Source organism: Triticum dicoccoides, chromosome 7A, assembly GCF_002162155.2.
Source record: "Triticum dicoccoides isolate Atlit2015 ecotype Zavitan chromosome 7A, WEW_v2.0, whole genome shotgun sequence".
Taxonomy (NCBI): domain Eukaryota; kingdom Viridiplantae; phylum Streptophyta; class Magnoliopsida; order Poales; family Poaceae; genus Triticum; species Triticum dicoccoides.
Window position 1 is genome coordinate 718,091,362 of NC_041392.1, and position 9,655 is coordinate 718,101,016.

Sequence of the window (9,655 nt, forward strand, 5' to 3'; positions counted from 1 at the left end):
GTCGTCGCCGGCGAGAGGGTGCGGCGGGGACGCACCCCTGTTCCGACCCGGGTCGGGGGAACAGGGAAGGAGGCGGCAGGGGGAGGCGGGCCGGTTCGGCCGGGTGGGCCAGGTGGCAGGGCGGTGGCTAGCTGGGCCTTTCGGCCCAGGGGGGAAGGGGGGTTTCTTCTTTTTCCCTTTCTTTTCCTTTTCTTTTTTTTGTTCTGTTTTATTTAATTTGGGCATTTAAGCAATTTATAAATTTGTGTCATCTACACCATAATTGCCTATGCCATATTTGGCATTGTCCGAACATTTTTGTTTCAATTTTTGAAAACTTTTATTATTGACATTAATCTGAATTTGAATTTTGAAGCGGTTTCGAATTAACCCAAGATTAACTACAGTGACAGAGGTGATGTGGCACCATTAACGTGAGATTACTGTAGCATGATTATCCGGGCGTCACAATTCTCCTCCACTACAAGAAATCTCGTCCCGAGATTTAGGAGGTAGAAGGAAACAGTGCGGGGTATTCATCACGCAGGCGATCCTCTCGTTCCCAAGTGGCTTCATCTTCAGAATGGTGCGACCACTGAACTTTGAGGAACTTGATCGCCTTCTGGCGTGTGCGGCGTTCAGCTTGGTCGAGAATGCGGACCGGATGCTCTTTATAGGAGAGGTCCTGTTGCAATTCGAGCACTTCATGATCCACTGCTCGGATTGGGTCCTTGAAGCAGCGACGGAGCTGTGACACGTGGAATACATCGTGAACCTGAGAAAGGTTCGACGGAAGCTCCAGTTGATATGCCACTTTTCCACGCCTTTCCAGAATAGTGAATGGGCTAATATAGCGAGGAGCTAGCTTGCCCTTGATCCCGAAGCGGTGAGCACCCTTCATTGGTGTAACTCGAAGATAGGCCTTTTCGCCAGGTTGATAGACCATGTCTTTATGATGACGGTCATACTGACTCTTCTGACGTGACTGAGCAGTCTTGAGATGCTCGCGAATAATGTGGACTTGTTCTTCAGCATGTTGGATAATATCCGGACCGAAGAGTGGACGTTCCCCAGTTTCTGACCAGTTCAGAGGGGTTCGGCACTTTCGTCCATATAACACTTCAAAGGGGGCCATCTTCAGACTAGCTTGATAGCTATTATTATAAGAGAACTCAGCATACGAGAGAGATTCCTCCCATTTCTTGCCGAAGGAAATAACACAAGCTCGAAGCATGTCTTCGAGAATTTGGTTTACACGTTCAACTTGCCCTTGCGACTGCGGATGAAACACAGTACTGAATGACAGATGAGTTCCCATAGCTTCTTGGAAACTTGCCCAGAATCTTGAAGTGAATAAACTACCACGGTCTGAACTGATAACCAGTGGAATACCGTGAAGCGAAACAATTCCGGACATGTAGAGAGTTGCAAGCTGACTAGCAGTGATCGTTTCTTTGACCGCCAGAAAATGTGCGACCTTAGAAAGTCGGTCAATGACGACAAGAATAGCATCATTACCCTTTTGCAATTTGGGAAATCCAGTAACGAAGTCCATCTCGACATGGTCCCATTTCCATTCAGGAATAGATATAGGTTGCAGAGTTCCAGCAGGCCTTTGATGTTCTGCTTTGATACGACGGCAAACGTCACATTCAGCAACATAACGAGCAATGTCTTGTTTCATGTTAGACCACCAGAATCTCTGGCGGATGTCTTGGTACATCTTTGTACTACCAGGATGGATACATAGAGGCGTATCATGAGCTTCTTTCATAACCTCCTGAGTCATATTCAGGTTTTCCTTCTTACACGGCACCACTAGGCGGCCTTTGAAGTACAAGGCGCCATCATCAGCAATAGTGAAGAATGATGGCTTTTCTTCTTTGAGGTCGCGCTTAATCTTGTGGATTTCAGAGTCATATCCCTGTAATGTCTTGATGGAGCTCACGAGATCGGGTTCGACAGCCAGGGTATAGAGGGAACCCTTGGAAACAACACGGAGATTCATCTTGCGAGACTCCTCAGGAGGGGGAGCGAGTGCACCCGGAGGAACAATATGGAGGTTCAGCTTTCTGAATTCTTCAACAAGTGAGGGCTGAACTTTGTGAATCTGGAGGTGGTTGCAGTAAGACTTGCGGCTTAAAGCATCAGCCATTACATTAGCCTTGCCTGGGGTATAGGAAATACCCAAATCAAAGTCTGCAACAGTCTCCATCCATCTCTGCTGACGGAGGTTCAGGTCTGGCTGAGTAAACAGATACTTCAGACTTTGGTGGTCAGTGAAGATCTCGCAACGATTACCGAGTAGGTAATGTCGCCACTGATTTAGTGCATGGATAACAGCAGCAAGCTCGAGGTCGTGAACTGGGTAGTTCTCTTCGTGAGGGCGCAATTGTCGAGAGGCATAGGCAATCACTTTGCGCTCCTGCATTAGGACACAGCCTAATCCTTGACGGGAAGCGTCGCAGTAAATGACGAAGTCCTTCTTAGTATCAGGTGGAGCTAGTACTTGGGCAGAAGTCAACTTGTCTTTGAGTGCCTGGAAGCTTTCCTGACATTTGTCTGTCCATTGGAACTTGACACCCTTATGCAATAGGTTAGTCAGGGGCCTGGTGATCTTGGAGAAGTTCTCAACGAATCGACGGCAATAGCTGGCGAGACCGAGAAAACTTCTGACTTGCTTGACGTTCTTTGGAGGAGTCCAATCAAGAATAGCCTGAACTCGTTCAGGGTTGACGGCAATACCATCCTTAGAGATGACATTCCCGAGATAGGTTACTTCGGGAAGCCAAAATTCACACTTGGAGAACTTGGCATATAGCTGATGCTCTCGTAGCTTTTCCAGCACAAGACAAAGATGTTCAGCATGTTCTTCTTCATTCTTGGAAAATATCAGGATATCATCCAAATAAACCACGACGAACTTGTCGAGGTAATCCATGAATATATAGTTCATCAGGCGAGAGAAGGTGGCTGGAGCATTGGTTAAGCCGAAAGACATGACGGTGTACTCGTATGAACCATAACGAGTCACAAAGGCGGTCTTGGGGATATCCTCCTCACGAACACGGATCTGGTGGTAACCCAACCTCAAGTCGAGTTTAGAGAACACTGATGAACCAGCTAGTTGATCATACAGATCATTGATCCGAGGAAGAGGATACTTATTCTGAATGGTAGCTTGATTTATAGGACGGTAGTCTTGGACCAATCAGTTTGTCCCATCCTTCTTCTTAACAAAGAGAGAAGGTGCTCCCCAAGGAGAGCAACTTGGGCGAATGAAACCACTGCGAAGAGACTTGTCGATTTCCTCCTTAAGCTCAAGGAGTTCATGTGGCGGCATCTTGTAGGGTCGCTTGGCTATAGGAGTGGTGCCAGGTTTCAAGTCGATGACGAATTCGACAGCTCTAGCAGGGGGAATCCCTGGGAGTTCTTCAGGAAAGACGTCTAGGAATTCACGCACGACGGGAATGTTTTCAATGCCCTCGAGTGGTGCAGCGTTCAATGCATTCAATGCATAGAGCCTTGCCTCGGCATTCTGAACCAGACGAGCATTGTAGCTTATTATTTCATCAGAAGGGTGTAGCAGATGGACGGTCTTGGTGGCGCAAATGATAGAAGCAGTATGCGCCTTTAACCAATTCATTCCCAGAATGAGATCAATGCTACAGGACTTCAATACGATGGGGGAGACAAGGAATTCTAGTCCTTCGATTTCAACGGGGACATTGTTGCAAATCATGGAGGTCCGACATTGGCCCGCAGGGGTGTGCACTAATAGAGAAGCGTTCATGTCTTCACTTTTAATGCCATGCATGAATGCAAAATCTTCTGACATGAATGAATGCGATGCTCCTGTATCAAATAAAACAGATGCTGGTACTGAATTTACGAGGAGTGTACCCATCACAGTAGCAGGCTGGTCTTGAGCTTCGTTCAGATCAACATGGTTGGCATGAACACGGCCATAAGATTTTGCATTGTTGTTGCGGGGCTGGTTGTTACCACGACCAGCTGCTGGAAGGGCCAGTTGATTCTGGTTCTGGTTGCATTCCCTAGAACGGTGTCCTGGCTGACCACACCTGAAGCACAGACCATTATTGGGAGTGGGAGCAAGAGCTCGGGGTGGTGGAGCTGGAAGCCTTGGCTGCCTAGTTGGAGCAGCCGGCAGACGAGGTGCGGCATAAGACTGCCTTGGGGCAGGTGCATTTGGACGGTACATGCTGTTCGGGATCCATATCTTACGCTTCTGCGAGGGCGGGCCCGAAGATGAGCCCGTGTCACGGTTGCGCCTCTGAGAGCTCTGGTGTTCCTGCAGACCAGTCTCGACATTGATGGCCTTGTTCACCAAGGTGGCGAAATCGGCAAAGTCATGCACTAGAAGTGCGAGCTTGATGTCAGCTTGAAGGCCTTCATGGAACTTCTCCTGTCTGCGAGCATCAGTTGCAATGTCTTCTTCAGCATAGCGGGATAAGTCTAGAAACTCCCGCTGATAAGCTTCCACAGTTTTGTTGCCCTGGGTGAGGTTGCGGAACTCACGCTTCTTCCTGTCCATGATCCCCTGAGGAATGAAGCGGGCACGGAAGGCAGCTTGAAAGTCTGGCCAGGTGATGATTGTCCCAACTGGCAGAGTACGCTTGTGGCTGTCCCACCATTGAGCTGCGGGTCCCTTCAGGAAGAAGGAAGCAAAAGTGACATAGCTGGCAGGGGCTACATCAGCAGACTCCATCTCATAGGTGATGTCACGGAGCCAGTCATCAGCATCCAGCGGCTGGGTTGAGCTGCGGTACACACTTGGGTTGAGGCGTATGAAATCCTGCAGAGTGGTTGTGTTTGGCTGCTGGTTCATATTGGGGCGAGGAAACTGAGCCATCATGTTCTCCATGAACTGGCGATTCATCTCAAGCTGTTGGATCATACCAGCCATGTACTCAGGCGGTGGTGGGAAGTTGCCACCACGACCACGACCAGCTGGTCTAACCATCCTGTTAATATATAACAGGGGTAGTTTAGTATTGAGAAATTTGCATAGACAAGAGTCATTCATGATGAAACATGCATAATGAAAGGAGCACGACAGATACCACATAGCTAGTCGGCATAACTTACAAAAGGGGTCGGACATAGAGTTCAGTACATAGAGTTCAGTGCATAGAGTTCAGTACATAGACTAAGTCATCATAGGCGGCACGCAGGCTCGCGAATGCATCTAATACTAATGAGCAAGACTACATCAGTCCCAGGAGGTACTGTGAAGGTAGCTGTAGCCTGACAGCTGGTAGTGAGGCAACGGATAGTCCTCCACGTCAGTGGCCTGGGGGCCGCGGATACTCTGGTGTAGAACCCGACGCTCAGGTGGCAGAAGAGGACCAAGTGCGGGAGAGTAACCTCCCACCTCTGGCCATCTGACACCATGGGGCATCACGGTCCTGGCTGGGTAGACCGCAGAACGCGGCAGCTATCCAGACCGAACAAAGGGGTGCAGCAGCGTCAGAGCCCTCTAAAGGTGCTGACGAGTGGTGTACAACTCGTGGCGAAGAGATCTGTTAGCTCGGTCCAGCCCATCAGCATGCAGAACCAGGCACTGATGGTGGAAGGGCTCTCGGGTGACGGTGGAGTAGGCGGCAGTGTAGTATCCCTCCGCGCCAACGTCAGATGTGATAGGAATGTTTCTGAAAGGGGAAGTGTCCAACACCTGATACTCTCCACGAAGACGTGTCAGAGCAGCATGAGCAGCATCGTGGACTGCCATCTCGATGGTCACTCCAACACCATGAGCGGTGTGCAGCACGGTAGTGGACTCATACTCCCGAGAGTAGAGGTGGACGATGGCACGGTACTGCTCCTGGTTAAAGTCCTGGTACTCCTCGTAGACGGTGTACTCAGGGTGCCAACGATAACCCAGATAGGTCATCATCTCAGCTAGCACAGCAGGTGATCCTGGGGCACCAATGGCCGCAGTGTGGCGCACGACCTGCCTCGTGGGTTCCATCTGAAAACAAAGATGTTTCAATGGAGTCAAATGACAACATGGTCACTATTCAAAATGCTATCCTACAGAATAACTATGGCTTATCCAACTTTGGGGTGAACGTGGTAACGGGATCCTAATGTCAGAGTTAGTAAATTCGTTTAACCCGAGTAGAAAAGAGTTCAGAGTCCCAGAGTAAAGGTCGAGGAGTAAAAGATCCTAACTTTGGAGGTAATTCTTATTTTGCTCCTCTTTTACCTCTAGGCGGTTTATTTTCTATGCGATTAGGCAAGCAATACAATCGCGCCATTACAGTCATACGAACCGTTTGATACAGAAAACACGACCTAGATCAATGCTCTCATTTACATGTGCATTTGAGCCATTTTTTTCACAGAACACCATGTGACGCCCCCGATTCAATCGTACACTAATCATGCATGCAAATGTGTACGATCAAGATCAGGAACTCACGGGAAGATATCACAACACAACTCTAAAACATAAGTAATTCATACAAGCATCATAATACAAGCCAGTGGCCTCGAGGGCTCGAATACAAGTGCTCGATCATAGACGAGTCAGCGGAAGCAACAAAATCTGAGTACAGACATAAGTTAAACAAGTTTGCCTTAAGAAGGCTAGCACAAACTGGGATACAGATCGAAAGAGGCGCAGGCCTCCTGCCTGGGATCCTCCTAACTACTCCTGGCCGTCGTCAGCGGGCTGCACGTAGTAGTAGGCACCTCCAAAGTAGTAGTCATCGTAGCCGAAGGTGGCATCTGGATCCTGGGATCCAATGTCTGGTTGCGGCATCCGAGAAGAAGAGGAAAACGAGGGAAAAGAGGGAGCAAAGCAACCGTGAGTACTCATCCAAAGTACTCGCAAGCAAGGAGCTACACTACATATGCATGGGTATATGTGTAAGGAGGCAATATGAGTGGACTGAACTGCAGAATGCTAGAATAAGAGGGGGATAGCTAGTCCTATCGAGGACTACGCTTCTGGTAGCCTCCGTCTTGCAGCATGTAGAAGAGAGTAGATTGAAGTCCTCCAAGTAGCATCTCCAAGTAGCATCTCCAGTAGCATCGCATAGCATAATCCTACCCGGCGATCCCCTCCTCGTCGTCCTGTAGAAAAGCGATCACCGGGTTGTCTGTGGAACTTGGAAGGGTGTGTTTTATTAAGTATCCCGTTCTAGTTGTCATAATGTCAAGGTACAACTCCAAGTCGTCCTGTTACTGAAGATCACGACTATTCGAATAGATTAACTTCCCTGCAGGGGTGCACCAACTTACCCAACACGCTTGATCCCAGTTGGCCGGACACACTTTCCTGGGTCATGCCCGGCCTCGGAAGATCAACACGTCGCAGCCCCACCTAGGCAAAACAGAGAGGCCAGCATGTCGGTCTAAACCTAAGCGCACATGGGTCTGGGCCCATCACCCATTGCACACCTGCACGTTGCGAGGGCGGCCGGAAGCAGACCTAGCCTAGCAGGCGTTCCAGTCCAATCCGGCGCGCGCCGCTCCGTCGCTGACGTCCGAAGTGCTTCGGCTGATACCACGACGTCGGGATACCCATAACTACTCCCACGTAGATGGTTAGTGCGTATAGGCTCGTAGCCAACTCAGATCAAATACCAAGATCTCGTTAAGCGTGTTAAATATCCGCGAACACCGAACAGGGCCAGGCGCACCTCTCTCCTAGGCGGTCTCAACCTGCCCTGTCGCTCCGCCACAAAGATCCACACAGAGGGCCGTCGGGACAAAGGTCCTTTCAGCCCCCAATCCGTGATCACTCGCGGGTACTCTTCGAGCTGACCCGACTTTAGTCACCATCTGTATAGTACGTATGTGTGTATAGTATATACCCGTGATCACCTCCCGAGTGATCACGACCCAATAGTATAGCAAGGCAGACCGACAAGAATGTAGGGCCAATAATGATAAACTAGCATCCTATACTAAGTATTTAGGATTGCAGGTAAGGTATCAACAGATGTAGCAACAATGTCAGGCTATGCATCAGAATAGGATTAACGGAAAGCAGTAACATGCTACACTACTCTAATGCAAGCAGTATAGAGAAGAGTAGGCGATATCTGGTGATCAAGGGGGGGGGCTTGCCTGGTTGCTCTGGCAAGAAGGAGGGGCCGTCAACTCCGTTGTCGAACTGGGCAGCAGCAGCGTCGGTCTCGGGGTCTAGCGGAAGAAGAGGGGGAAGAAATAATGAATGCAATGCAAACAGATGCATGACGATGCATGACATGACAAGTATCGATGCTAGGTGTGCCCAATCGCGGTAGTAGGTGATACCAACGAAGGGGGAAAACATCCGGGAAAGTATTCCCGGTGTTTTACGTTTTCGGACAGATGAACCGGAGGGGGAAAGTTGCGATTCCGATAGGTTAGGGATGTGTGGCAGACGAACGGGCTGCGTATCCGGGTTCGTGTCGTCGTTCTGAGCAACTTTCATGTAGAAAGTATTTTCATCCGAGTTACGGATTAAAAGATATGATTTTCTAAAGATTTAATCATTTTCTGGAATTTATTTAATTAATTTAAATCAACATTATCCAGAATAGTATGGGATGACGTCATCATGACGTATGTGTGATGTCAGCAGTCAACAGTGCGGTTGACTAGAGTCAAAAATGACTGTGGGTCCAGTGGGACCCACCTGTCATTGAGAAAGAGGTGAAATAGGATTTGTTTTAAACTAATTTAGAATTAACTAAGTGTGGGCCCCATTAGTCAGTGACTAATTAGCCCAGATTAATTAGATTAACTAATTTAATTAGCTTAAAGATGGGGGGGGGCCACTGGTCAGCTGCTGGGACCAGCCCAGTCAGCAAGCTGACTCAGTCAACTGGTCAACAAGGGGCCTTGGGCCCACCAGTCAGTGGCCCAGGCGGTGCCACGCGGGTGCCACATCGGTGACGTCGCCGGAATCACGCCGGCGACGATTTCCGCGGCGGAAGTTCGCCGGAGTTGCACGGATTTCCAGCACAGTGCACCATTCCGCGCGTTTTCGGTGGCGTTCGAACGAGTAGATCGTCCCACGTCGATCTAGGGTGATCCCAGGTGCGGGGGTGGCCGGAGTGGAGCTCAACGACGACCGCGGGCGGCGCCGGAATACGGGCATCTCCGAAAACCATGCTACGGGCTGCGTTCTAGTTGACAAACGGCGCTAGCGGGCTCTACGGACCTCCGGCAACTCGACGGAGGCCACAGCTTGGCTCGGAGATGGACGGGGTGAGCGCAATGAGCTCGCGGACGAGGCCGCATGCGGCAATGGCGACGGCAGCACCGCGAGCCATCTACGGTGCATGAGGAGGAACCAGAGGAAGGAGGAGGGTGCGGAGGCTTACGTCGCGGCACACGGAGGCCCTCGAGTGAACGGAAGCGCAGAGGGATGTCACCGGAGTTGGTGAAGAACGCGGCAGCCGGAGATGTGGACGAAGGGGATCCGGTGATTCGGGGCTCCCCCGCTCCAGCTGAGGCCTCCGGTGGACGAGGAAGACGATGGAGGCGTCGACGGACATGCAGGTGCGGTGAGGCGGTGACTGTGGCCGCGCGATTCACGGCGGCGAGGCCATGGCAGCGCTCGGTTGCAGTGGGGAACGAGGGGGAGATGGATCTGGAGGGGAGAGGGAGAGGCGCGGGGACCGAGGGCGAGCGTGGGGGCGAGTGGGAGGCGGGA